The following is a 26,147-nucleotide window of genomic DNA, read 5'->3' as shown; positions in this document are numbered from 1 at the left end:
TTTTGCCTACCCAATACAATCCTACATTTGTCACTCAGATGCTGTGCTTCCTGCTGGTTGGAGAAGTGGGTGCTTTATGTCTCAATCTCCCAGGCTGGTTGTAAACCCAGGCAGGACCACGGACAGAGCCTTGTAGGGGTGGTTCTGCTCACGTGGTGTTAAGAACTGAGATCCACAGAATTACATTTTTCAGCCCTGCTCTCTGCACACCAAATTCACACGTGCACACCTGTTTTGCACTACAAAAATAGGAATGTCATTTCCCCTTCAAAATGCTATGTTTTCTGACAGTTTCTATCTCATTTGTTTAAAAATCACATAGAAACCTTGATTTCCCAAATCCCCAGGGCCGAAGAGTGGATTACTGTTGTTCATTAGAGATGGAGTTCAGTAAATTTATCAGAGCTGATTATCCATATTTTATCAGCTACACCCAGAAATACCAGGGACACCAGAATCAAATGCTTTGCAAAAGTATGCTAAGTTGCAGGGTATAAAGTAGGTAGCCATGAGGTCATATTGGTATCAATAAGTGATTTAATAAATGAATAAATAAATACTAGGAGAGTCTCCTGTGCAGAAATTAAAATAATGTATGTAGATAATTCTCCATCAATGAGGTGGAGCATAATCCCCCACCCTTGTAAGTGTCACATATGCATAATGACACCCTCTAAAGAGCACAGTGTGGAAAGAGGGGAAAAGGCCAACTCTTCAGTGGAGAATCCCGACACACACTGCCTCAGCTGGGTCACCAAGGTCAACATCAGCCATGATAAGTCATGTAGATATTAGTAGTATGTATACTTCATACAATGTGATGGGAGAGGAAATTCGCCCCTGCAATCTCCCTCCCAAACCCCTCACCCTGGTCTAGTCATGAGAAAACATCACACAAACCTCAATGGAGAGACATTATTCTACATAGCACCTGCTTAGTCCTGCTCACATTTGTCTAGTTCATCAAAACCAAAGGAAGTCTGAGAAACTGTCCTAGCCAAGCAGAGTCTAAGGAGACATGACAACTGAATATAATGTGGTGTCCTGGATGGGGCCCTGGAACAAGAAGTTTGAGTAAAAACTTTAGTTAATAATGATGTTATATATAATATCAGGTTGGCCTCTGATATTCCCCTAATGTATTGTCTTGGGACTCATAGTAGAAAAGAGAAGAAATTTTGATGAAAACATGAGTCATATGTGAGATATATAACTTGACATTTCTCAGAATGTAAGGATGGGGGCGGGGGAGGGGGCACCCAACACTGTCCCAGCCCAGGAAGTCTGTACTAAGTAGGAGTGGGACCTCTATGATGAGGATGAGAAATGATGGCCCAGTGCCCTGAACTCCTGTTGATTTCTCATATCTTGCTTTTGTTTCTAACCTCCCTAGGCCTTTGTTTTCTCATCCATAAAATGGGAGTGATAACAGGCCCCACTCCATAGCATTATCATGGGGCTTGAACACGTTAATACACGTAAAGCGTTCAGTGTCTGCATGGAATAGGCCCGCTGTCAGAATTGCTGCTATTCTTATTTTTTTGTAGACACTTGCTGGCATCTTTGAGAGGCTGTTCTAGGCTGAAAGGCTCTTGGGGGATTGAGGTCCAGATCTATGAACAGTCCAGATCCTTGTCCAGCTCTGAGCTTCCGGCTCTGAGCTGCACCTGTAAACGGAGGTATCTCAGGTCACGTCCAGGTGCCCCCCCATATAACTTGGTGCAGGCAGGAACACCCATGTTCATGGGTCCACTGGTGTGGGGTTGGGAGGGGGCTTCTACCCAGCTCTGGTGGGAGTATGCATGTGTTGGGGGCTGGGGAGTGTTGAGGGCAGGTGCTCCTTTGCCTCCTGCTGCAGCGGCCCCCAGTGGTCATCCCCACCCCAGGGCCCGGAGCAGTCCCACCAGGTTGAGCACAGAAGGGGAGGCTGACAGCTGGCTGGGGTTGATAGTTAGAGGTGGATGAACCCGATCTGGAGTGGAATGGAAGGCAAAATGCCCGTTGGCCTGGAAACAGTGAATGTCATGCCTGGGGGAACCGCTGTCCTCAACATGATTGGGTGAATGCTCTGAAATTTTTGTAGGGTAGTCTTAATGGAAATACCTTTCACATTTGCTGGTTGTCAATACATGTGTCCAGGATTTAAAAAAATTTTTTCTTTTCATTAATATCTTGCATACCTATTATATGCCAGAACTCCTCCAGGCACCAGGACTCAGGAGTGACCTGGAACTTACATGGGGGAGGGGCTGGAAAGGAAACTGGCAAAGGAATGGCAATTACTGTCTGGTGGAGTCGGGTACTAGGAAGAGTCAGAAAGTACTGAGACAAGAAGATTTTTGCCCTTAGAATAACCGTGGACAGCCTCTTCTCTCATAGACGGACATTTAGATGGAGCCTGGAATGAAGTGGGGGTTGTGCCTTGCAGAGATCTGGAGAAGGCTGATCCAGGCAGAGGCAGGAGGGGTCCCGGGGGTTAGAGGCACAGCAAGAGGAGTGAAGGGAGGCGGCAGGGCTGGGCAGGGTGACCTGTGGGGAGGCTGTCCCTCCATCCACGTGAGACTTGCTGGAGGCGTGGAACTAGGGCGAAGCAGCAGAGATGCACTTGCAATTGAATAATAGAGCCCATTGGAAGTGGGTGTGAGAGTAGAGAATTTGGAGAATTCGGAGGTGGCCATTTCATGGATGAGAAAGACTGAGGCAGGAGGCAGGTTGGGCAAGGAGTCAGGAGTTCCAAGCTGGCCTGTGAAACCCGCGATGCACCTGGCATCCCAGTGGGGCTGTGGAGCCGGCCAGGGACAGATCCGAAGAATGCACTTCAGCCCTGCAATGCATTCACGGGGCCACCTATCTACCTGCCCACCTACCCATCAACCCATCCATCTCCTTATCCATTCCTTACCCATCCATCCATTTGTCCCTCTGTCTGTTCACCCACCCACCCACCAGCCTCCCCATCTCTCCGTCCACCACCCAACATTTCCTGAATATCTATGTGCACAAAGCCTAAACCTAGATCCAGGGGTGGCGACTGGCATTTGCCGGGAGTGACAGGCGGCTCCACACAGGGAAGGGCAGCGGGGTGAGAGCACAGGCCGGCTGGTGACCTGGGGGACCTGAGGGAGGGCTCAGGGGCTGGGACTGTGCGACCAGCTCAGATCTGAGTTTGGATGGTGGCAGCAGCCCAGCGCCTGCCCACCACCCCCCACAGCTGGACTTAGCTGTTTTTACAATTTGATTTCTCACTTTCCACAGAGGCCGTTGGGTCTGGCAAGGTCTTTCTGAAAGAAGTGAAAGCCCAGGTTATTTAAAAGGTGCTTATTATGATGGAGAGATCTCAGTTTCCATCTCTGTAAAATGGGAGTCAGAAGTCCTCTTTTGGGCCTGTTTTGAGGAAAGGAGATAATATATAAAGGCCAAACATGGCAACTATTGGCACGGGCTCTTTCACCCACCTGCTCCGTGAGCCGTGTTGGTGCCCCTGCTGCTCTCAGCCACTGGAGGGCATCTCTGGCCCCTTTCTAATGTCTGGTACTTTTCTGGGTTTGGCCTCCTTTGTGCAAGGGCCAGAGTTGCTCCTGCAGCCACTGGTGACCCTGTGGACAGAGTGGGGTGAGGGAAGGATGGGTGCTGATGGCCTCCATATTTCTTATTCCCTTTCATCCCCGCCATAGCCCTGAGGATCTGAGAGGTGGAATAAGTTGTCCAGGGTCCCACAGTTGTTGGTGGAGCTGGGATATGAACCCAGGTCTGTCTGATTCTAAAACTGCCTCCTTAGCTGCCTGCCATGGGGAGTTCCAGGTTCAAGTGCCAGGGGATGGGAAAATGATCAGATCTGAGTTTCACAAATTTGACATCGAATCTTCCAATCCGAGAGCTCCTCAGGCTTTCTAAATCTGGGATGGTCTGGGTTCCAGACGCAGAGCAGTGCCAGGCAGGGTCTATAAGTAGGTTTGTAATCCACAGGGCGGGCGAGCACTGCATGTAGGTGGGACTGCGGGCAATGTGCCACCCAGAAGATGCTAGGGAAGGCGGCAGGGGCCAGCAGGAGCTGAGGTTTCAGAGCAGAGCAGACTGCCTACAGCCTCACCCTGAATTATGCATCACCACCACTTCCTGTGCAAACGGTGATTAAAGAGCCCCGGGAGGCCAGTATTTCTCTGGCTGCTCTGCTTTCCTGCCTGGCGCCCTTCCGAGATCCTCTGCAGTCCCGGGCGGGGGTGTGGCAAGGGCAGGGCCCGGACATCAATCTGGACACCCCACTAGCACCCAGTCCATGTTCCCCAGGCCTGCGCGGGGGCCCTTCCCAGCCATGGAAGGCCTGTGACTCCTCTTGCTCTCCAGCCACTCCACCTCTTCCTGGCGTCTCAGTTCAGAACAGGCTGGCTTTTAGCGTTCTCCCCGTGCCACAGAGAAGTGTTTGGGAGCCCGGCCCTGGCATCAGGCGCACCTGGTTTGAGACCCAGCTTTGCTACTTTCTAGCTGCATCACCCTGAGAGGTTACTTAACCTCTGTGCCTCAGTCTGCTTATCTGTAAAGTGGGATAACGTTACTGTTGTTCAGTTGCTAAGTTGTCTGACTCTTTCCAACCCCATGGATTGTAGCCCACCAGGCTCCTCTGTCCTTGGGATTTCCCCAGGCAGGAATGCTGGAGTAGGCTGCCATTTCCTCCTCCAGGAGATCTTCCCGACCCAGGGATCAAACCCATGTCACTTAGTTCTCCTGTTAATGTGGCTGTTACTGCCGCTAACTCTAGATTTTCTGGATGGGTTGTTTCCATTCTTTTAGAGATCTTTTTGAGAACCTGGTCTGTGTCAAGTTTGATGTTGTCAAACTGAACTTGGGTCCACTTGCCCCCTTGCAGTAAATCTCCTGACACCCAGGCTATGGTGAAAGAAAATGCAACGTTTGTTGAAGGCACCAAGCAAGAAATCAAGGCAGCTACTGCTCAAAAGGCCTCAACTCCCCACTGGCTTTCAGGGGAAGGTTTTTAAAGACCGGGTGAGTGAGGGCGTTGCACGCATGGTGCGTGATCAGCTCATGAACACTCTTCTGATTGGTTGGTGGTGAGGTAATCAGCAGTCAACATCATCGATTTTCTGGTTCCACCTGGTCTGGGGTCTACATGCTTGTGGTCAGCAGGTATTTATCATCTTCCGCTTGGTGGGGGTTTCAGTATCTGCAGAACAGTTCAAGGATATGGCTCAGAATGTTATCTGAAGCCTTTGAGGAGGAACTAAAGGTCCTTGATTTTGCTTAACGGCTAAACTGTTATTGTCTTGTTTGACTTGTTTTCCTTTGTTTCTGCCTTTTCTCACTTCTCTGGTAGATATGATCTTTGGAACTCAAGGAAAACCTCAGAGTCTAAAAGTTTTCTACAGACAAGAGGCAGGTGAGGACATGGGGGATGATTGGTCCTGGGAAGGCCCCATAGGGTCCTGCTCAGTTATGATGCAGAAGGACACACAGGTGGCGAGGTTAGGACTCCTGCCCTGAGGAAGGGAGCTTCTGCGGGGGAGGGAGGCTCTAAGAGAGAAATCTCGGTTACCAGCTGCGAGAAGGGCAGGGCTGGTGGCCTCTTCAGGTGTAGCTGGGGCGTGAAGACAGTAGACACGCTCTGCCTGGAGATGGGAAAGGCTTCCCGGAGGTGATGCTGGGCCTGAGTCTTTTATTTCCTTTCAAAGATTTCTTTATTTATTTATGGCTATTCTGGGTCTTCTCTAGCTGTGACAAGCGGGAGCTGCTCTTCATTGCGGTGTGCGGGCTTCCCATCGCGGCGGCTTCTCTTGTTGCAGACACAGGCTCTAGGTGTGCGGGCTTTAGTAGTTGCAGTTCACAGGCTCTGGAGCGTTGCCTCAGTAACTGTGACGCAAGGGCTCAGTGGTCCCTTGGCGTGTGGGATCTTCCTGGATCTGGGATTGAACCTGTGTCCCCTGCATTGACAGGAGGATTCTTTACTACTGAGCCAGCAGGGAAGCCCCTGGACTTGAGTCTTGAACAGGGTCCCCCAGAGTGGAAGGGAAGGATGGCTGAAGGATAACTTGGCAGGAGAGAGGGTGAGTGAGAGAGGGGAGGGGCTGGCCAGGCAGGTGAGGACCAGGTGGATTTTATCCCGAAGGAGGAAGCAGAGAGTGAGGCGGCTCTGTTGTGTTTCAGACAAGCCCATCTGGAAGTCAGGTGAAAGTCACTCAGTCATGTCTGACTCTTTGCGATGCCATGGACTATACAGTCCATGGAATTGTCCAGGCCAGAATACTGGAGTGGGTAGCCTTTCCATTCTCCAGGGGATCTTCCCAACCCAAGGATCGAACCCAGGTCTCCCGTGTTGCAGGCGGATTCTTTACCAGCTGAGCTGCCAGGGAAGCCTGGAAGTCAGGTGGGGCGGGGGAAAAGAGACCGAGTTGGGAGACCTCTGTCCCCGTTCAGGGACAAGGAGAGGGGCATTTGGGCTGATGGAGCGAAGGGGAAGGTCAGAGGGCAGCTGCTGGGCCGTTTGTAGGCCCTCACAGCACAGAGCTGGGACGAACGGGACAGCGCACCCTTTCATGAGTAAGAGTCCTGTGTGACCGCACCTAGGTGAGTGGGTGAGGGGGTCTGAGCTCAAGTGCAGGTACTACCGGTTGGAGGATGCTCACACACATGAGCAGCTCCTGGGGCTCATAGCCCTGCCTTTACTCTCAAGAATTCCCACAAGGGCAGCTGCTGTTTATTTTAAAGACAGAAAAGTTCCAAATATTGTTGTCGATTTATAAACAACTCTAGAGGACAAGGAAGTTAGCGCTAAACTGTGTTTCTAGATCTCAGGATCCACATCCTGTCCTTAGCGGTCACCCACGTGCATTTGTGACCCACGTGTGTGAGCCGTTCTGGCTCATACAATATCCACCTGATGATATTTGCTGTGTCTGAGTCCCAGACAGAGCCACGTCACCTCTCTGCTTAAACCTGGGCCAGGATTGAGCATCCCTGGTCACTACTAATATCCCCACTGTGTTCCCCCCGGGGGGAACCTGGCTGGCTGGTCAACCCCTCAACCCCTGACACTCCAGCAGCTTTTGCCGGGCCCGGCCCCTGAGCTGATGTGAGCAGGGTGGAGGCCAAAAGGTGCAGTGATCCCAGGGAGTGGAGGTGGAGGTGAAGAGGGAGGGGTCCTGGGCACCCCCGAGCATGCAGGGCGTGCTGGGATGGACCTCCCTCAGTACCACTGTCCCAGCCTGGGTGGGCCCTTCCCAGCAGTTGGCAGCAGTTGGCTGCCAGCCAGAGGATTGGCCTGTGGTATAGACTTCTAAAACCCCAACTCTGAGTGGGCATGACCAAGGGACGCCTGCTCCCTTGTGGATGGAATCGAAAGCCTGTTTCAATTCCAGGCACTTAGTGGATGGAATCGAAAGCCTGTTTGCCCACTCAACTGGCCACAGCCATTTGGACTTCTGGACCTACTTCCTGGGGCCATGGATGGTCTTTATTTCTCTCCGTGTCTGTCCCCTCCCCTTTCCCTTCCCTACCTCCTGATTGGCTGAATATCAGACCCTCTCTGAGGCATGAGGGCCCCAATCAACACTGAGTATTAGTTCAGTTTTGTTTTCCAGCTTAATGAGTGTATAATAGGATTTCAAACTTGTTTAAATTTTCATTTTTTAGTTGCTAATGCGACCTTGCATTTTTTTCCATGTTACTGTTTATTCTTGGTATTTCCTTCTGCATAAACTGTTATGTCCATCTCTTTTGAGCACTTATCAAGAGGAATTTTTGTTTTGATCTTTATATTTTTAAATCAGTTCTTTGTATTTTTAATATCATTTATCTTTTTTCCTTATTCTGTTGTTTTTTCATGTTCATTTCATTCTATTTCCTGTATTTGAATATTTCTGTTTTCAGTTATATCATATCTTCCTTATTTCTAATTATATTTATCACTTTTTAGTTGTTAGGCACTTATTTTCCATCTCTAGCAAGAATACATAAGCTATCTTGTTTATAACCCCCAATTTATGAAAATATTTGACTTTTACTCATTTGGAATTTATCATGAGGCTCATCTAACATTTGGTTCTATTAATAGTTTGAATTTATTTCTAAACTAGAACTGAATTGCATTGTTTCTTTTTTCTATTTCTTTTCCTCTTGCTTTGTTTTGAAAATGTTCAAACACGGTTGAAGGAAGGGTCTGATAAACACTCAGATACTCTTCATCTAGATTCACTTACTTTCTGTCACATTTGCTTTTTCTTTATTTATTTTGTCACTGATAATCTGTCATCTATCTCCTTTCATGTTGCTTTGCAGAAGCATTTTAAATAAGTAAAGACGTCTTGACATTTTCCCCATAAACACTTCGGAATGTAGGGACAAGGACAGTCTCCTGTCTAAACAAGAGCCACCATCACACCTAGGGCTTAATGTTATATCAGATTTCCCCAGTTGTCCTCAAAATGTCGTGCCTAGCTCCCTTTTGTTTTGATTTAGGATCCAGTCAAGGATCGCATACAGCATCTGGTTTGTCCTTTGCCCATTTCATCTCCCTGAAATCAGTACTATCTCTGATTTTCTTTGCTCCTATAACCAGCATTGATGTTTTCTGCCAAATCCAAGGCCAGTTGACCTATAGGCTCTGCCATAGCCTGGATATATCTGATTGTTTCCTTGCACTTCTGGCAAGAAGAGTTGATGGCGTGTGCTCCTCAGAGCAGCACATGAGGGGTCACATGATGTCAGTTTGTCCCATTAACTGGTGATGCTGAGTTTGACCAGTTGGGTAAGGCTGCATCTGCTTGATCTCTTCAGTATAATGGTGCTTTTCTCCTTTATAATTAATAAGTAATTTGTGGGATGATACCTTAGACAGTGTAAATATTTGGTTCTCTCATAACTTTTCACACAGTGGTTTTAGCATTCTTTTTTTAGAGCTTATTTATTTTTTATTTTTGGTTGCACTGGGTCTCTGTTGCTGTCTGGGCTTTCTCTAGTTGCGGACAGCGGGGGGCTCCTCTCTGGGTGACGTCCCAGGGCTTCCCAGTGCTGTGGCTTCTCGTTGCAGAGCACAGGCTCTGGGGCACAGTCATGGCGCTCAGGCTTAGTTGCTCTGTGGCAGGTGGAATCTTTCTGGACCAGGGATTGGACCAGTGTCCCTTGCATTGGCAGGCGGATTCTTGTCCACTGTATCACCAAGGAAGTCTGATTTTAACATTCCTGGATGCTCCTGGCCCACATAAATTACACTGGTAGCTGCAAAATGGTGGTTTTTCTGTCATTCCTTCTAGATATAGAGGTTATTCTATAAAAAAGATCTTTCCTTCACTCCCTTTCCTGGTGTAGCTATGGACTGATGGACGCTTTTCTTTCCCATGTATTATAATCTGTTACCATTGTTATTCTTTTTGATGCTCAAAGATTTTTTTTGTCTTATTTTTAATGCAGCATTGTAAAATTTTGATCATTATTACTTGGTATATTTTTAAATTGAGAAAAGTCAACCATCGTTACCTTTAAAAAAAAAAAAAAGAGCTCTCTGATTCTTCTCCCTTTATGGATTTTTTAAGTATATAAACACATTTTCAAGTTCTTTAATTGGTATTGCATTAAGCTTATTAATTTAGAGAATATCACCATCTTTATTATATGCTTAGTCCTCCCAGTAGTGGCAAAATATTAACATTGAAAATAAATGTCTTAGAATTAGGCTAAATGAGTGTTTAATATTTAATGTGCTTGGTTACTACTGAGAATGAGATAATTTTTTCCAGTGATTTTTTTTTTTTTCACTAGCTGCATGTCACTAGTATATAGGAATGCAGTTGATTTTTGTCAATTTGTCACATATCTCCCCACTGGCCTGAACTCAGTTATTATTTATAGTACTTTTTCTGGTTGATTTCTTGGGATTTTTCTAGGTAAGCAATCATGTCATCTTCCAAAAGTAATGATTTCATTATGTCTTCTTTTCTTGTTTTTATGAGTGTAATGACTTTTCCTTCTGAGATGGGACCCACACCCTTTTCTAAAACTATTTGGTTTTATTATTATCACAGTTATTATTCTTGGTCTTAACTTGCAGCATGTGGGATCTTAGTTCTCAAGCCAGGAATCGAACCCAAGCCCCCTGCAGTGGAAGCGTGGAGTCTTAACCACTGGACCACCAGGGAAGTCCCTAAAACTAGCTGACTGTATATCAACTATATTAACTATATTTCAATAAATTTTTTAAAAGAGGACAATTGTATAATGTAAAAAAAACAAAACTAGTTGGAACCTGCCTGGGCCCTGGAGACATGCCCCGAGGAGGGCTCGGGAGAGGCTGAGTTGTAAGTTAAGAACCCTGGGTGGTCTCACGACAGTGGCCCAGAGGCAGTGCTGTTGCTCCAGGAGCGTGTCTAATGCAGAGGCAAGGGGCTGGCAAGAGGTGGTCAGGTGTCTAGGCTGGGGACCAGCAGAGGACGCCACCCTCCAAAGGCAGGGAAACGCGACAGAAGCAGCGCACCAGTGGGATGGACAGATTGAAACTTGCTGGGCACAGATGACCACAGAGCTGGTGCTGGGAGCCAGACATGGCTGGTGGGCTGAGGAAGGTGTCCCTTGTCCTCTGCTCTGATCTTGAACTAGTTGGTGGAGCCACTCGGTATAAGGGTTGGTGGGGGTGGCAGAGGCAGAAACCCAGCATCCTTTTCTTGTTATCCTTTTCAAATGGAGTGACTATTACTCATTACCGTTGAGTATAACATTGGTACCTGGGTTTAGGTTTATCATCTTTAGCACGTTACTGAAGACCAAAGACCACCTTCTCCCTGTCCCATTTTTTTTTTTCCCTTTGGCTGTGGCCACACAGCATGTGGGATCATAGTTCTCTGACCAGGAATTAAAACCTGGACCACGGCAGTGAAAGCACTGAGTCCTAACCACTGAGATGCCAGGGAGCTTTCCATTCTTCTTCCATTAGAATATAATTCAAGACCAGATGGTAAATTGTACCATGTGTCTTCCCAACATCTTTTCAGTGTTTTAGTGATGTTTGCTATTTTCCCAATCAGGGCAAAGAATTACGCCTGGAAGCGGGGGAATCTGTGATGGGCCAGGAATGGGGAGGGGTAGTTCCCCAAAGGCAAGTAAGGCGCACCTGCCAGGTGAGGGTCAACCTGGCATTGGGCCGAGAGAAACCGCAGGTGTGTGGGTCCACCCACCGTGCAGCCTGCCTGGGAGGGTCAGGAGGCTGTGTGGGAGGTGGTGTTGCTTTCTGTGGTTCTCTTGGGAGACAGAATGTGAGAGCTCCTTCAAAATTCCCAGGAGAAGTGACGGTTGTGGCAGAGAGGATGTGGGAGTAGGAACGTCCTAGACGCGGCAGCCCCTTCTGCCCATTTCTGGCCCCTGGGGGTCAGGACTCCAGGAGGGTCAGCCAGCTTCCTTTCCGGAAGATGCTTAGTTCTGGAAGGTCCCTGGGAGATCCCACTGGACATCTCCTCTTCGCAGAGGTGCAGTCACTACTGGGCACTGCACCCCAGGAGCTGCCTGGCAGTGGGGGCTGGACGAGTGGACCAGGGTACCTTCTGTCTCTAGGTACCGCTGTGCATCACCCACCTCCATCACCCATCATTTTGCAGTGGAAATAGCCCATTTAACGTCCTGCACCGAGAGAAACTCTGATGGTGGTGGCGCCCACAGCAGGGGGTTTGAAGAGCCCTGAGTTTGAAGAGCCCTGAGTTTGAAGAATCTTGGTCTTGTAAAGAGAGGGCATCCTGTCAAGCAAGTTTGGAAAATCACCTACTTACCCCTCACAGCAGTTCAGTTAAAAATTCTGACTTGCGCCCAGGATGTCTCCAAGTTGTTAATCTCAGAATCTTTTTTCATGGTACTCCTTGACATACCCTAAGAAATGCCCTCCTGCTGACCTTGGGCACGGATTCAGTCTCTCTGGGTTCTGTTTGCTTCCTTAGCGAAACTGGAACCCTCGCCCCCATCCTGTGCACCTCACGGGGACAGTGATGGGAAGGGGCTGGGCCATGTTAGTCCCTGCTGTCCCCATTGGCCCGAGAGGCAGCTGGACACAGTGACCAGACCATGGCCAAGCCTCTTGGTGTCTCTAGCCCCTACCTGGACCTGGTCGTCAGAAGTGTGGGGTAAACACCCACGAATCCCATGGAAATAGACAGGATCCTGGAAATGGCGCCCTCAGGCTCCAGGCACACGTGCATTTCAGGTCCTGCCAGGGCCGCAGGCTGTGCAGCTCTGCTGAGGTCCTTTGGGTTTTCCTCAAGGGAGAGACCCATGGTAGGCAAGACATCGCCCTTGCCCTGTGGCTACCAGAGGTATCTGCCTGACCCCCACCAGGCAACAGGGAGGGGACTTGATTCACGTGGGGCACTTGAGGCTGATGGGGCATCAGCAGCATACACCTACATGGTATTTTTTTTTTTAATTCATGTATTTTTAATTGAAGGATAAGGGCTTTACCTTATTGTGTTGGTTTCTGCCATACATCACCATGAATCAGCCATAGATGTACATATGCATAGTGTTTATTTTTTGCCAAGTTCTCCAATCCGTAATCTCCATGGGTCCCCACAGGAACAGAATGAGGTGGGGTCTGCCAGCTCCATCTCACAGGCCAGAACCCCAAGGCTTAGCGAGGTCAGGGTTCGTCCAGGGTGAGTGAGCGACACGGCTGCGTTTCTCCTCGCCCTGATTCAGAAATTCCACAGTGAGGCTCTCGGGACTCACGGTCTTTCTCATTTGCCACCTTCTGTTGTGCTGACAGCAACAACACGGAAATTTCTGGCTGAAGCCCCCTGTTTTGTTATTTCAAGTAACTAAACCTGAATTCACTAGAAGATAATGAATGAGGTGTTTCCTGTTAGCCCCATTTTCTGGGTAACAGAGGGCTGACAGGAAGGCATTTCTTTTTGACTTGAATTGTCTGTGCGGGGTTGAGGGGTACAGCCTGGGGCTAAGGTGGGGTGATTGGACCCAGGAGCTGGGCCAGTACTGGAGGGTGGGGGTAGGATGGATGGGAAAGGTATGTGGTGGGGCGGTCGGGGAACCACAGCCTGGGGGGAACACTGGAGTGGCACAGGGTTCTCAGCTCCCCTGGGCCAGCACGCCCCTTTGATGAGCGACCATTTCCATTAAATAAATGGAGTGGACCTAAAACCAACCAAAGCCATAGTGAGGTGCGCCTTTCAGACTATTCTGAGGATCAAAGATACCAACCGAGGGCCTAACGCCAAGGTCAGAGCCAGTGGACGCAACCTACACCCTCCCGGGGCTCTTTGAGCCGATGCCCAACCCTCCCCAAACAGTGTCCCAAACAGTGTCCCGGGACAAGTTCCTCTCCACTTACCCCTTAAAGGGCGAGTTCCCTCCTGCCCCACCGGCCAGGAAACCTTCCCCGGGGCGGGATAGCCTTGGCCTCACCACCCACCTGTGTGAGGATTAGCCCACCTGTTCTCAGGCCCACCCCTGGTCTTCCTCCCAGCTGGCACCCCAGAGTCCCAAGTGGCACACAGACTGGCCTCGCTCTTGGACCCCTCCCTCCCAATCCTGGAAGGATCCTGAGAAGTCACCTAAAACCTCACTTCCTTAGAGGTCACCTGGAACCTCACCAGTCCGAGTGTCCATGGTATCAGCATCTCCCAGGAGCTGGTCAGAGATGTGGACTCGTAAGACTGGCCCCAAGCCTCCCTGATCACAACCTGCATTTAAACAAGACGCAGGTGGGTCATAGGCACCCTGAAGTCCCAGGCCCGGAGAGGGTACTTCCTGCATCTTTTCCATCCCACAAGAGGGCAGGTCTGTGTTTCCATCTCTTCTCCACACACGGCTGGTGCTGGCCCTGCCCATGGCGGGCACAGGCCGACTGAGGGAGGGCACCCATGGGGGGCCTCTGCCCAGACCTGCGAGCCTCTCTGAGTCCTGGTTTCTGAAGCCCTCAAGGCACAGCCTTCCCCTTTGTGCGAGTGGCCACCCCCGTCCCTCATCCCAGACACATTCCCTACATCTGCCACCATGGAGAGGAGTCAGGGCTGCCCTGCCACCCTTGGAGACAGGTCAGTGTCACTAGTTAGAAGTGGAGGGGACTCTCTTCTTGGCGCCCATTGGGCTTGGCAGGGAGACCTGTGGCTGAGTGCCCCAGGATCTGGATTTGTGGTCAGGAAAAGACCCTGGAGAGTCATCCCCAGCCGCTGAAGTCTTCCCAGTGTGCCTCAGGCTCCTCACCCCAAACTCCTCCTTCTTCTCGGGATCCTCCCAGGGACTGTCCCCATCATCCACCCAGAGCCCTGAGACGGGGCCTGCGAGTCTGTGCACCTCCTCCCTGCCCAAATCCAGCAAGTCCGGCCTCTGGCCTTTAAGCTCTTCCCTCTAGACCTCTCTCCCCTTCCCCCACACGGCCCTGGTCTGCAGGTCTCCCATCTCCCTCCAGGCTGCCCTGTGAACTCTGGGCTCCTTCCCAAACCACAAAAATGCTTCGTTGGCCCTCTCCTAAAGGGGAGTCTGATGGGTCCCAGCCCTGTTCCCCTCCCCCACTCATTGTCCGCCTGCCCTCCAGCCACACAGGGCAGCTGATGGTTCCCCAAGTCCTTCAGGCCCATCCTTGGCCCTGGCTGCCTTCTTCCTCCTCCCTGCCTTTGCTCACGCAGTTCCCCCTTCACCATCCCCCATCCAGCTGTGTGTTCAACTCTGCCATCTTTTAGGGTCCAGCATAACCACCACCTCCTCCACGCCCTCTGTTTCCTCTTGGCTCCCACTGCTGAAGATCTAGGTAGTATTATAGCATTATAGGCTTCCCTGTTGGCTCAAATGGTAAAGAATCCACAGGCAGGAGACCTGGGTTCGATCCCTGGGTCAGGAAGATCCCCTGGAGGAGGGCATGGTAACACACTGCAGTATTCTTGCCTGGAGAATCCCATGGACAGAGGAACCTGGCGGGCTACAGTCCATGGAGTCGCAGAGTTGAACACGACTGAGTGACTGAGCACATATGAGCATTATGCTGGATTCACAAGTAGCTCAATGGTTAAGAATCCGCTTGCCAATGCAGAAGATCCAGGTTTGATCCTTGGATCGGGAAGATCCCCTGATGAAGGGCATGGCAACTGACTCCAATATTCTTGCCGGGAGAATCCCATGGACAGAGGAGCCTGATGGGCTACAGTTCATGGGGTCACAAAGAGTCGGACACGACTGAGCATGCATGCACGGTGAATTCTGTTCTTTTCTAACTCCACAATACCGTGAGTAATTTTTTAAAAGAATAAAACAAGCTTTTTGTCCCCCCCTCCAAGTTTAAAAAAAAAAAATCCAATCCATTTTAAAAATTCAACCAAGTAAAGAATGTAGAAAGAAGAGGTGAAAGAACTGCTATCCCAGCAGACAGAGACAACTTGTGTTCACAGCTTCATGACCAGCCTTCGGGCACTGTGTGCCTGGAACATGCTCATTTATCTAGAGTTTGCTCTTTGCCAGGTCCCTTTAAATCCTAACACCTCATGAGGCAGACATTATTGCTCAGAGAGGTTGATTCGGTCACTCTTGGTCACTCAGCTGGTGAATGGAGGAGGTGACCTTCTACTGCCCCTGGGCATATGGCAGTGTTAACAGTCATCTATACACTTGGTTGCTGTTCTCTAGGCTATTTTTATTTTATTTCACTGAGAAATAGAGCAGGACAGCTGTCCTTTTCCTGGGAGCTTCCTGGGAGCTAGTCTGTCTCCGCCCTGGGCAGTCAGGCTGAGGAGCTGAGGAGATGTTTGCTGAGGGACTGGACAGGGGGACAGATGGATACATAGGCCAGTTCACCTCAGAGACCACCCAGCTTCTGTCCCTTTCATTCCTATTCAGACACCAAACAAAGCCCTCTTGGGTGGCCTGAGGGATTCTGATCAGGAGTAGCCAGACTGTGAATGAGGGGCCATGTGGTGCCACTGGGACACGCTGGAGGTCTCATAATGGAAGGCATCTCTAGCCCTGGAGGCGGTGGCCTGGGTACCATGTGACTGGCCCTCCAGGCCACCTGGCCTGAGGTACCCCAACCCCATGGCCTTTCTCTGTTGTGCACAGAGCACCTTTACTCACACACACACCCTCCCACCCCTCCCTTTAACTCCTGCAGCTCCTAGAGGAGAGCGTCCTTCATCTGTCAGCCCCCTACACACACACACACACACACACACACACACACATCCAGCTGTAAGAACCAGAAACCAATGCAAAGTGGCTTAAATGCTGAGAAAATGTATTTTTCATCCTTACACGTGGGCCCGAGGTAGGGCAGCTCCAGGGCTGGCACCTTCCGGGGCTCAGAGGCATCGTCCAGGACCTAACCCCATTCCGTCAGCTCCCCCAGTTAGGCCCAGGGTGGTGTCCCCTCTCAAGGAGGTTAAGAAGTGGGGGGAGCACTTCCTGTGGGTTGTCTTTTCTTCTTCCCCACCATCAAGGAAAACCTCTCCCAGAAGCCTCCTACAGGGGTTTCCTCGTGTCTCATTGGTCAGAAGTGCACAACATGCTTTTGCTTAAACCAATCACTGTCAAGGGGGCTGAGCCCGCCTGACTGGCTTGGTCCAATCAGGACTCACGCCCTGGAGTTGAGGCGCCCCAAGACACCTGGTTCAGAGAGGTGGGCAGCCATCTCAGCCACATCAGGGCTGCCCAAAGGGGCGGGGGTAGAGGAGGGGCACCGTGCAGGTGACCAGCGAGATCTGCTTCAGTCCTTGTCCGCATTTCTTGACTTTATAGAAGACAGGAAGTGAAAGAGTCAGGTTGAATAAGCCCCCGGGGTCACACTCCAGGGTCCCCATGCCATTTATTCACTGGGTCCCTAGTGAAGCTGTGTTAGATGAAGACTTTTGCTACCAGCCCTTTACTCCATCTGTTTCTCTCTCTGATTTTCTTCTCTTTATCTGCCTAACTCCTTACCCCTCCAACCACGGACTTCCTGGGAAAAGCATTACAATCCTACGGACATCAGAGCAGAAGAGCCCCTCAATATTAATGGCATCCGTGGCTTCAATCCATTTTCCAAATGGGGAAACTGAGGCCCAGAGGGGGAGGGGTCTCCCCAAGACCACTCTGTGAGGTCACTAATGGCAGAGTTAGCACGGGACTGAGGGCCAAGAAAGCACAGCAAATCTGAGACTCACAAAAAAGGCCTGGAGCCCACCCTACTGGCTCGTGACCCGTGCAGTCACATGGGGTTTAATGCTCTGCGGTCACTATCTTGAAATTCCAAATAAAAGTTTAAACGAAGGGTCTTACGTTTCCACTTGCACTGGCCCCACAAATTACAAAGCTACGCTGAGCCCCCAGCTCCTGACTCCTCGGGGCACTTCCTACAAGGCGCACTTCCCCACCCACCTGTGGTCCAGTCAGCAAATCTGACTGACTCCGTGGGACAGCCCTTCCCAGGGAGGAGAGCAGGCTCCCAGAGGCTGGGGGTGGTCCCCAGCGGAGCCAGGGGTACAGGACCTGAGAGGACCCCTTGGGAATCCCTCCCTCATCTCCAGCTGGCTTGGCCTGACTTCCCTCCTCTCCGCTCCCTGCAGAGAGTGAACAGAGAGGGCTGGTGGCTGCCCCCACCCCAGCCTCTGTGCCCTTTGTCCTTTGGGGGTGGGGCTGGGGGCTCCAGAATACAGGGCCCCATTGTGTGCCCTGGTGGCGGGCAGCTGGGCTGCCTGGGAAAGTGGATAAACAAGCAGTCCTGAGGGTGTGCCCCTGAGGCCCGCGGGAAGGACAGGATCCCCTGGGGTGGTGGGAATAAGATGGGAGTGACCCAGCCCTGTCTCTCGGGAGGACTGGAAGCAGTGAGATGTGCGAAATGCTCAAAATAACACTCGACACCTAGGCAGTGCTCTTCAGCTGGGGGCTTTGGGACTTGTGACTGTCACTGCCAGGTCTGTGACACTGGGGATAAAGTACCGCCTCCTGGGCGTGGCTTCCAAACCCTTCTCCTTCAGACCCTGTTCCCTCTCTTCCTGGCCTCATCTGTGATGACCCTCGGCTTCCCATATGCCCTCATGGCCTCCCTCAGCCCAGAACTCTCGCCTTGGCTGGTATCCCCTCTCTCCGCTGCTCCCCTGGCTGCCTGCCACACCCTTCCCCACCAGCCCCTCCCAGCAAAATACTGTCCAGCTAGTCCTGGATTCAGGATGCCCTGGGCCATGTTCCTTATCCCAGGTGTCCCTGTCTCTGGAGCTCTCTGCTCCAGCAGCTGCCTCACCGCCTCCGGGGGTCTTCTCCCCAGAAGTACTCAGAAGGCAGACTAGGCTGGCAGTGGGGAGCACGATTCCCAGCAGTGGTCCCCCATCAGAGCTGACAGCACATCCTGGTCCGGCCCAGGGTCCTCCAGGGGCCTGAGCCTCCCCGCTTGACTGCCCACCTGACTTTGCAGCTGCTCTTTTTATGCTCGGGAGTTTCAACTCCACCCGATCTCAAGCCCAGCCCTGGAACTCCCTTCGATGGTGCAGAAAACTTCAGGGGCCAAGCCAAGTGTCCAGCTAGGGTAGCAGGACCTGCCACTGAGATGCCCCCGGTTTCAGGAAGGGAAGCAGCCTGGGAGGATGGAGAACTTGGGGTTTAGGGGTTACCATGGCAAACTGGGGAGGAGAGCAGAGGCCTGTCTAAAAGAGTATGCTCTAGGACTTCGCTGGGGTCCAGTGGCTAAGACTCCTAAAGCAAGGGGTCGGGTTCGATCCCTGGTCAGGGAACTAGATCCCACATGCCACAATTAAAGACTGGCATGCCTCAACAAAGATCAAAGTCTTAGGTGCATGCCATACCTAAAACTCAGCACAGCCAAATAAATAAAAATAAATATTAAAGAGAGAGAGCGGGTATGCTGTAACTCAATGGTGGCCCACTATTGCTGTGGGGAAATGTAAGCCCAGTGTTCCCAAATCTTTAAGAAAAGCCAGATATCCCACTCTGTGTGTGCAGTTTCCTTGATTTAAAAAGACATTTTTAGAGAGACTTCCCTGATGGTCCAGTGGTTAAGATTCTGCACTTCCGGTGCAAGGGGCGCAGGTTCCATCCCTGGTCGCAGAATTAAGATTCTGCATGCTGCAGCAGCTTGGCCACACACACACACACACACAAGTTAGCTTTACAAATAATAAATTTCACTTTTTGTGGGGGAGGAGACATATGATTCCATGAGTTTTCACATTTGCATAGACTCCTATACCCACCACCACAGTCAGGGTACAAAACAGTTCACCCCCCCCAACATTCCCTGGTGCCATCCCTTTGTGTTCAAACTGTCTGCTCCTTCATCCCCTTGACAACCACCGACCTGTTCTCTGTCTTGATAGTTTTGCTTTTTCCACTGCACTGGAATCGCCATTTGTAACCTTTTGAGACTGGTATCTTTTGCACAGTAAATGCGTTTGAGAGTCATCCATCTGTTATTAATTGTTCCTTTTTATTACAGAACAATTTGCTTATCTGTTCACAGAGGATATTTGACATGTTTCCAGGTTTTGGTGATGTGTGCAATGCTGTTAGACACATTCATATAGTTTTTTGTGTGTGAACACAAGTTTTTATTTCTCTAGAATAAGGGTGTTCCGTTCTATTCTGAGTTGGCTGAGAGTTCTTATCGTGAATGGATTTTGAATTTGTCAGTTGCTTTGTCTATATCCATTAAGATGATTGTGTGATTTTTCTTCTTTGATCATCTTTAGATTTCATCAATTGATGTTCAAATATTGAACTAGTCTTGGTGGATAAACTCTACTTGGTTGTGGCCATGTAAACAAATTAATTAACATATAAAAATAAATAAGTATAGATTGCATATTTTGTGGGCTTCACAAATGTATCATGACATATTCCGTCATTAAACAGTGGTCTCTCAGTATCTGGGGATTGGTTCTAGGACCCACATGGATACCACAAAACTTGGATGCTCAAGTCCCTAAGTTGTCCCTCTGTTATCCAAGGTTCCTCAGTATTTGTGTTTCTGCATCCATAGATTCAACTAACCACAGATCATACAGTGTTATATGTACACCAACTGTTTTTTCTGTCATCTCCATGCTGCTTCCAATCCCATCCAATGAATTTTTAATATTTCAGTTACTTTATTTTTCCATCCCAAAATTTCCATTCAGTTCTTTTTCATAGTTTCTATTTTTCTTCTGAGAATTTCTTTATTTTCATTTGTTTCGAGAATGCTCACCCTTCCTTCATGGAATACAGTTATGATAATTGCTTTAAAGACTCTGTCTACTAATGATAACATCTGGGTTACCTTGGAGTTGGTGTTTATTATCTTTTCTCTTGTGCATTGCTGAGCTTTTCCTGTGTCTCTGCATTTCGAGTAATTTTGGACTGTGTCCCGGACATTCTGAATATTATGAGACTCTGGGTCCTGTTAATAATACTCCTGCTGCATGCTTAGTAGCTCAGTTCTGTCCAACTCTTTTGCTCAGTCCTGTCCAACTCTTTCTAGACTGTAGCCTGCCAGGTTCCTCTGCCCATGGGATTGCCCAGGCAAGAATACTGAAGTAGGTTGCCATTTCCTTCTCCAGGGGATATTCCCGATCCAGGGATCAAACCCTCATCTCCTGTGTCTCCTGCATGAGCAGGAGGATTCTTTACCACTGAGCCACCTGGCAAGCCCTAAAAAATACTCTGAAGAGTACTGATTTTTGTTTGTTTGTTTAATCAGAAAATCAACCCAGTTAGGTTGAAGCCTCAGATCCCAACCTGCCCTCTGAGCAGTCAATTCAGTTCTCAAAGACTTTGAAGTGCTGTTTGGCTCCACCTCAAATGTACACTCTCCTGGGGCCAGACTGTTCACTGCAGTTCTGTTCTCAAAGCTTTTGGCATACTCTTTTGGGTTAGTTCCACATATCTGCAGCTCAGGAATGGGCCACCAGGACTTCAAGCACATCTTATTGGATCGTAATCTCAAACTCTGTCTTCTCTGTGATCACTGCCTCCCCAAACCCCAAGCTCCCAGGAGCCCCTTTTCCCTGGTCCTTTGACTGGAAATCTGAGGTCTTGGCCACCCTGTGCTGTTTGACATCTCCCAGGACTGGTCCACCTGCCGGGTGCAGTGGTGAGAGAAAAAAAGAGGACCAAGCAACAGGAATCCCCCCTCCCCATTTTGACCACAGGGACCCTTTTTCCAAGTGTCTCATTCCACAGAGAAAGATTTTCCTCCTCTCTGGGTTTTAGGTGCCTGCCTGGCTGCTCCCACCCACCTCTGAGACTGGGCCTTGCCTCGGGGTAGGGCTGGGGGGAGGGATTAGAAAAAGAAACAAACATGTGGTCTTCCGTGATGGTCCAGTGGTTAAGATTTAGCCTTCCAATGCAGAGGGTGTGAGTTTGATCCCTGGTTGAGGAGCTAAGATCCTACAGGCCTTGCAGCCAAAAAAACCAAAACATAAAACATAAACAATATTGTAAAAAATTCAATAGACTTTAAAAATGATCCACATTAAAAAAAAAAACCGGCATTTGTCCCCCTTTCTCTATTCCAAAAGGGTCCCCTTTCCTGACCTCTCATCAAAAAGAGTTTCTTTGTAAATTAAGAAAAAGAAAAGAAAGAAAACATTTTCTTAAAAAAAAAAACAACATATATATATATAAAAGAGAGTTTCTTTTAGAGGTTTTTCTGTTCACACCTGCTGTGCAGTTCTAGGGTTTGAGCTACCTGAGCCTAGGCTAGAAAATATGTGAGAAAAGATAAATCAGGGGACTCACCACCGTATTCATCTTACTTTGAGTCGTTTGGCTTGTTTTTGGTTTTTATTTTGTTGTTTATGTCTAGTTCTAATTTTTCTCCCAAGTTGTCTGCTGTGATTTACTTTTCAGAGTCCTTGTATAGTTGCTTTATGTATTCTGTCCAGAGTTTTCAGTTATAACCAGTGCAAGAGACAGTGTAGAGCTACTGACTCCATCTTAACCTGAACTAGAAGCCTTTTGGATTTTGGCATTTCATTTTAAATATTTAAATTTGTCTACAAGCTGCATTTAGGATGTTAGTTGGAGACTTGTGCTTTAGCAAGTCAACATTCGAAATACTATTATCTAGTATTTCACATCCTTTATTTAAACATTAAAAAAAAATTTTTTTGACCATGTCACAGGCCTGTGGGATCTCAGTTCCCTAACCAAAGACTGAACCCAGGCCCACAGCGGTGAAAGTGTGGAGTCCTAACCTCTGGACCGCCAGGGAATTCCCTAAATATTCAAATTCTTTTTTTTTTTTTTTATTAGGTTTTTTTTTTCCCATTTATTTTTATTAGTTGGAGGCTAATTACTTTACAATATTGTAGTGGTTTTTGTCATACATTGACATGAATCAGCCATGGATTTACATGTATTCCCCATCCTGATCCCCCCTCCCACCTCCCTCTCCACCCAATCCCTCTGGGTCTTCCCAGTGCACCAGCCCCGAGCACTTGTCTCATGCATCCAACCTGGGCTGGTGATCTGTTTCACCCTAGATAATATACATATTTCGATGCTGTTCTCTCTAAACATCCCACCCTCGCCTTCTCCCACAGAGTCCAGAAGTCTGTTCTGTACATCTGTGTCTCTTTTTCTGTTTTGCATATAGGATTATCGTTACCATCTTTCTAAATTCCATATATATGCGTTAGTATACTGTATTGGTCTTTATCTTTCTGGCTTACTTCACTCTGTATAATGGGCTCCAGTTTCATCCATCTCATTAGAACTGATTCAAATGAATTCTTTTTAATGGCTGAGTAATATTCCATGGTGTATATGTACCACAGCTTCCTTATCCATTCATCTGCTGATGGGCATCTAGGTTGCTTCCATGTCCTGGCTATTATAAACAGTGCTGCGATGAACATTGGGGTGCACGTGTCTCTTTCAGATCTGGTTTCCTCAGTGTGTATGCCCAGAAGTGGGATTGCTGGGTCATATGGCAGTTCTATTTCCAGTTTTTTAAGGAATCTCCACACTGTTCTCCATAGCGGCTGTACTAGTTTGCATTCCCACCAACAGTGTAAGAGGGTTCCCTTTTCTCCACTAAATATTCAAATTCTTAAACAAAGGTTCTCTGGACCCAGTTTTTCTAGGTGAAAAGAGAGTAGAATTGGGAATTCTCTGGTTAAGTCTCGGCACTTTCACTGTCATGGGCTGTGGGTTTGATCCCTGGTCAGGGAACTAAGGCCCCACAAGCTGCATGGCATGGCCAAAACCAGAGACAGGAGAATACAGATTTATCCTTTCTCTGGTCAGAGCAAGCCCCACACTTGTGATAATAATAGTGAGTATCATTATATTAGTAGAAACAATAGTCATTATTGGTCAAGAGCATGAACTCTGGGGCCAGGCAGCCTGTGTTCAAATCCCAACCCTACCTCTTACTATCTGTGTGACCTTGACCCAGAATGAGCTTTCCTGAGCCTCAGTGTCCTCACCTGAACAATGGGAATAATAATAGTATCTTCTTCTGAAGTGGTTGTAAGGCTTCCATGAGTTCATATGTATACAGTGCTCAGAGCTGGCCTGGCATCAGAGAGGAGTTACTAAGCATTTGTTTGATTAATAATTTAATCGCTAACATTTATTAGAACTGCAGACTGAGCCAGCTTATCTCCCTTGTTCAGATAATAGCTTGCCTGAGTCCGTCTGGCTTGCAGATGTCCAAATTGGGGAGGCGTGGGTGGCTGGGCTCGGGCTCAGGGCGATCTGGCTGATGATCAATCAGAGGGCAGCGGCAGTGATGCTCCAAACATCATCTGGCCTGAGATAGAAGAGCTGTGACCCGGGGAGGAATGAGTGGGGGAGAAAATCAGCCTGAAGAGAAAGGCAACAGAAATAGAAGGGGAAGCCTGGTAATTGAGTGGCCCGAAAAAGGAGGATCAATATTTTACTGCCAGGGAAACTGATTGCTCCCCCGGCAGCCAGCCCCGCGGCCCAGCTGTGAGCGCGCCAGCAACAACAGCTGCTCCTGAAGCCCCTGCCAGGCCCCGTGCGGCCACCCCTCCCACCCGGGAGCCTGCCGGGCAGTGCAGCCCAGCCCTGCATACTGTGCGCCCCACACAGGTTGGGAACGGGGGTCCCGGTTCACCACGAAGACCACGTGTGCGTGCTAAGTTGCTTCAGTCTGACTCTGCAACCCCATGGACTGTACCTCAGTGGGTTGCTCTGTCCATGGGATTCTCCTGGCAAGAATACTGGAGTGGGTTGCCATGCCCTCCTCCAGGGATCTTCCCAACCCAGGGATCGAACCCGCATCTCTTAGTCTCCTGCATTGGCAGGTGGGTTCTTTACCCGTAGCGCCACCTGGGAAGCCCAAAGACCGCATGTGAGTGTTTATATACCATACTCACCATGTGACCTTGAGCAAGCCCGTCTCCATCCCTGGACCTTAGCTTCTTCATCTGTAAAATCAAGGGCTGGGTCAGCTGAATCCCCCACCACACACACCCAGGGGTACTGGCAACAGCCTATCTAGTATCCAGTAAAGCTGACACTCTCGGTGATCAAGGTGAGGGGAGTCCAGCCATAGAGGCTAAAGCTCCTTCCATACATAAGCGGCCAGGAGAGCGAAAGAACATTTTGGTGCAGACAGCCTGGCAAGAGCCGCCTCTGGGAAGTACAGGGTCAGTGGGACCTGGGGTCAAGGAGGAGTTACCACTACAGGGACTGTCTAAATTCTTAACCTCTCTAAATGTCAGAGTCTCAGTTTCCTCAACAATAACGGGAGACTATAACAGTAGCTACTGTTAAGGTTGTTGTAAGGATCAGATGAGACTACTGGTGAGCCCTTGGTGAGCTCTGTCTGTTTTTTCAAGGGCTGTACAATTAAAATAAGCCATTTTTTACCGGGCTCCTCAGACAGTAAGAATTTGCCCGCGATGCGGGAGACCCGGGTTCGATCCCTGGGTCAAAAAGATCCCCTGGAGAAGGGACTGATTAAATTTAAAGACAACTTACATTAAAAAAAGAAAATTTAAAAAACCAAACGACTGTACAGCAGGTGGTGTGCCACCTGATTCACACCCGCTGTGTTCTGGGACCTTCCCTCTTTGAAGACCCTGGGGGAGTCCTGGGCCCACAGCTCAGGGGCGTTCCAGGGACTTTGCAGGGACCCTCATCTATCTGCCTGTCATCAAGGATCCTGGCACCTCTGCTCCAGGCTGGCTTTCCCCAGAGGCAGGGAGATGGACAGCCTGCCCCCCTCCCCCAGTGTCCCCCAGCCCCGGGGAGTCAGGGACTCCACCCACCGATTACGGAATCCACAGCCTGCCTCCCCTTACGTGGATCTGAGGTTGAGATCAACCTCCGCATCAGCCACTCAGCACTCGGGGGTGACTCTGACCTTGACCCTCATCAGAGATAATTAAAGCATAGCTCCCGACCATGGAGAGGATTGTAGGGGTGAACACCGGGAGCCCCAGCCCATCCCTGCACGCATAGCCCCCCTACATTGCCACTGATGAGAGGGCAGGAGGGAAGGAGGCGGGTGGGCTCCCCGCCGCCCTGCAGGTGGCACCTGGGCATCGCTATTCTCAGGAGCCACGTCACTGCCTGGCAGTGTCAGAGGCTGCCTGAGTGATGGGGCGGGGCGGGGGGCAGCTGCAGTGCTGAGGTGCCACCGGCCAGGATGGGAGCTGGTGGGAAACCACCTTCCTCCTTCCCTGGGATTCTTCTGGCCTTTCCTGAGGGCCCGCTGGGTGCCAGGTTCAGTGGCGGGGAGGTTACAGAAACAGGACGTAACCTCTGCCCACCCTTCACCCCCAGACTCACACTGGGTGGAGAAGCCTGGTCAGCAAGCTTGGAGATGGAGGAGGGGTGCTTTCCCGTGTAGGGTCTGCCCTTGCCACTCATCTTCCACAGCCCACTGGCACGTCCCCGTAATCGCAGGGGGCTCTGGAGCATTCGTTTTCCAGTCTTTGCAGAAACAGCCTGGAGACGGAAGCTCCACCCAAAGAAACCCGGGTTCTGAGCACTGCGGGAAGGGATTTGCTTTTCCTCACTCATAAGAATAACCACCTCAGAATAAAGTGGTCCCCCCATAGTCTGAGGCGGGCACTGATCCCACTGAGGGGGCAAGGGCTTAGAGAGGACCTCTGGTGTCCCCTTGGCTCAGGTGACAAGCCCTCTCCCCTGGCCAGCCTCACCCCAGCTCTGGGGTGTCCTGGGGGCCTCACGCCTGTCCCTCCTTCCTTCCCACA

The 26,147-nt window shown here is 49.7% G+C and overlaps 1 protein-coding gene across 1 annotated transcript in view; it reads left to right on the top strand.

Annotated features, from left to right (window-relative positions):
* RAB11FIP4 (RAB11 family interacting protein 4) overlaps positions 1 to 26,147 on the top strand; it is a 103,678-nt gene that overhangs the window by 3,037 nt on the left and 74,494 nt on the right. The window lies entirely within an intron of this gene.

This window comes from Cervus elaphus, chromosome 5, assembly GCF_910594005.1.
Source record: "Cervus elaphus chromosome 5, mCerEla1.1, whole genome shotgun sequence".
Classification (NCBI taxonomy): Eukaryota; Metazoa; Chordata; class Mammalia; order Artiodactyla; family Cervidae; genus Cervus; species Cervus elaphus.
This window is presented reverse-complemented; position numbering and strand designations above follow the sequence as displayed.